Here is a 3,634-nt window from a genome sequence, read left to right as displayed (position 1 = left end):
CGTGCCTGTAATCCCAGCTACTCAGGAGGCTGAGGCAGGAGAATTGCCTGAACCCAGGAGGCGGAGGTTGCGGTGAGCCGAGGTCGCGCCATTGCAACCAAGCCAGGGAAAAAAAAGAGAAACCCCCTCTCAAAAAAAAAAAAAAAAAAGAAATACAGAAAAAAAAATTTTCTTTTTCTCTCGACTGTAAAATGGAAAATTTTTTTTATAGTGTAGTTAATATGCCCTCCTTAGGCACTAAGACACATTTCTGTTTGTAACCTTACTGCAGCCATATTTTACTCTTTATAAAAATGAAGTTGGCTGGGCTCAGCGGATCACACCAAAATCCCAGAACTTTGGAAGGCTGAGGTAGGCAGATTGCTTGAGACCAGAGTTGGAGGCCAGCCTGGGCAACATGGAGAAACCCTGTTTTGACAAGAAGTACAAAGATTAACTGAGCGTGGTGGCGTGTGCCTGTAGTTCCAGCTACTTGGTAGGCTGAGGAGGGAGGATTGGCTGTTTTGAGTCTAGACTGTACTACTTGTACTCTAGCCTGGGTGACAGAATGAGACCCTGCCTGAAAACAAAACAAAACAAAAATTAAGTCTCCCAATAAAAACTGAGCATTTCATCCCACTAATTGTTAAATTGCTTCACTAAAACTGTAGTTCGACATGCCAATTTCTAACCTCTTAGAATATTCTGCACAATCAATTTTAATCATTAGAATGAATAATTGCTCAGCGAAGCAGTACCACCTCAGCTATAATATGATTGGTAGTCAATATTCCTGTTTTCTGGTAAAAAGGAGATCTCATGAGCAGCAACAATGGACTCCTTGTGGTCTCACTGATCAAGTGAACGTTTCTGAGTGGCATCTGAACATATATTTCTTAACGAGTCAATCACAGATCTAGGGTCTTCACTCCTCATAACAATGCTTCCAGGCATAATCATGTTAGCTCCTGCCTCTGCACACTTGTGGACAGTGTCAGGACCTACTCTACCATCAACCTCTTTTCCAAAGATGAGAACTGGGTCTTCAACCAGTGAATGTTTGGCATCTCATCTTCCATGAATTTCTGGCTTCCAAATCTAGGTTCTACTGTGATAACCAAGGCCATATCTATTTGATTAGTCCATGGTGCCAAATACTCAACTGTATAGCTCCTGATTTGATGGCAAGGCCAACCTTCAACCAATTCTCCCAAATGTCTTCAATCAAAGCCTCTGAGTTCTCAGTAGCCTCAAGATGAAAGGTGTACTGGCTGGCTTCTGCTATAGCCATTGGCTTTACTCACTGTTCCAGCTTGGATACCATCACATGCATGTCTAAGAAATGGTCCTGGACTAGCTGCTTTTGAAGGCTTTCTACCACAGGATAACCAAATGTGATGTTGAGAACAAAGCAGCCATCCATTACATCCAGATGGTCCTAGAGTCTATCATATGGAGGCACTTGATGCCTAAACTGGCCAGACTGCTGTTGAGGATGGACCAGCCAATCTTGCAGCCTAACGCCATAGCAGTGGCCCCCAGAAGTAAGTTACCCTATGAGTCCATCTTCTCTCCTTAAAACCCAATGGTTTTTCATTATAGTTAGCATAAAATTCAAACTCTGTACCAAAGCCTATTTTTTTTAACATCATCATTTATTTATTCATTGCTAACATGAATTCAAAGCAAGTATGCAATTTTGCTTTGCAACAGGGTCTCACAACCTCCCCCAGGCAGGAGTACAGTGGTGCAATCACGGCTCATGACAGCTTCGACTTCCCAGGCTCAGGTGAGCCTCCTACCTCAGCCTCCCAAGTAGCTGGGACTACAGGCGTGCATCACCACTCTCTGCTATTTTTTTGTATTTTTTGTAGAGACGGGCTTTTGCCATGTTGTCCAGGTTGGTCTCCAGCTCCTGGGCTCAAGTGATCCACCTGCCTCGGCCTCCCAAAGTGCTATGATTACAGGTGTGAGCCACCACACTCTGCCTATGCAGTCTTTTTTATACTAGAACAAATCAGAAAATCAAGACATAACTGCCATCATGAAATCTTAATCTTTAGAGAAAAACATTTCCACAAGGTTGGCCTTAAGACACTTAGATTCTACCAGTTTTTGACGTGTCTCATATTTAAGTAGAGTAGGTGCTGTGGTTACTTCCAAGTTTTTTTCTGAAATCATTATTTGGATCTTTCCAACAAGGCTTTTCTTCTACTTGGCAGTAGATGAACATACACCCTTTGCTAACATGCTTCAGTCCCTCTCATACGACTGGTTTAGCATGCATGCAACAGGGGCACCAGGTTTTCCCTCCAGCATCCTTAGAACCAATAAAGTAGGTGAAAATGGACTTGCCATTGTGCCACTGCACAGCCCAGGTGAACTCCTCAAAGCTTCACACACTCACCTCCGTGTAGTGTAGTGGGCTATCTGCAGTGTGCTTCATGGCCTAGGTTGACTTAAATATAGCCCCTTACCTGCCTCTATTGCCTCGTTTCCTTCCTCTTCCCCATGTTCACTCCACTTTATTTCTGTTCTAATCATGTGCCAAGCTCATTCCTGCTTTAGGGTTTTTCCACAGCTGATCCTTCTTTCTGGAATTTTTGTCCTACAGAGCTTCCCATGGTTACCACCTTTTCATCATCCTAATTTCCAATCAAATGTTATTTCCTCAGAAGTTCTCCTGATTGCCCAATATAGGCTGTTACTCCCTGTCATATTCTTAATTCTTTATAGCACTAATATCTAAAATTTATGTTCATTTATTTTTCTCCTCATCCATTTCTCTTTCACACATATAATAAGCTCTGTGAGAATAAGGTCTTGTCTATTCAGTTTATTGGTGTATTTCCAATACCTGGAACAGTGTCTGGTACATGATAGGCATTTAGTTTTTTGTTAATGAACATAAAAATGAACTTTGAAATCAAAGCTCAATCTGGTTAATTTCATGGTTATAGGATACAACCTGAAAGTCTGATTTTTTTTTTTTTTTTTTAGAGACAAAGTCTCACTATGTTACCCAGGCTGGACTCAAACTCCTGGGCTCAAGTGATCCTCCCACCTCAGGCTCCGGGGTAGCTGGGACTACCAGAGCATGCCATCAGGCCTGGCTTGATGGCCTAATTTTATTTATTTTATAGACAGGGTCTCATTCTTTCATCTACATTGTAATGCAATGGTATGATTACAGCACACTGTGGACTTGAACTCCTAGGCTCAAGTGATCTTCCCAGCTCAGCCTCCCGAACAGCTGGGACCACAGGCACGCACTACCATGCCTGGCTAATTTTTTTTTTTCTGGTTGTTTTTGTTTTTCTGTTTTTTTGTTTTATTTTGTTTTGTTTTTGAGATGGAGTCTTGATCTGTGCCCAGCCTGGAGTACAGTGGCACAATCTCAGCTCACTGCAATCTCTGCCTCCCAGCTTCAAGAGATTCTCCCACTTCAGCCTCCTGAGTAAATGGGATTGCAGGCGCTCCCTACCACACCTGGCTAATTTTAGTATTTTTTTTTTTTTTTTTTTTGAGACGGGCTTTCGCTCTTGCTCCCCAGGTTGGAGTGCAACGGCGCGATCTCGGCTCCCCGCAACCTCCGCCTCCTGGGTTCAGGCAATTCTCCTGCCTCAGCCTCCTGAGTAGCTGGGATTACAGGCAC

General features: G+C 43.0%; 1 protein-coding gene and 2 pseudogenes across 4 annotated transcripts in view; all 3 read right to left on the bottom strand.

Moving 5' to 3' along the window:
* Positions 1-3,634, bottom strand: part of FAM76A (family with sequence similarity 76 member A) — a 40,185-nt gene that overhangs the window by 21,717 nt on the left and 14,834 nt on the right. The window lies entirely within an intron of this gene.
* LOC108308752 lies at positions 185-1,783 on the bottom strand (annotated as a pseudogene).
* Positions 1,915-2,425, bottom strand: LOC108308604 (annotated as a pseudogene).

Source organism: Cebus imitator, unplaced genomic scaffold, assembly GCF_001604975.1.
Source record: "Cebus imitator isolate Cc_AM_T3 unplaced genomic scaffold, Cebus_imitator-1.0 Scaffold87, whole genome shotgun sequence".
Lineage (NCBI taxonomy): Eukaryota > Metazoa > Chordata > Mammalia > Primates > Cebidae > Cebus > Cebus imitator.
This window is presented reverse-complemented; position numbering and strand designations above follow the sequence as displayed.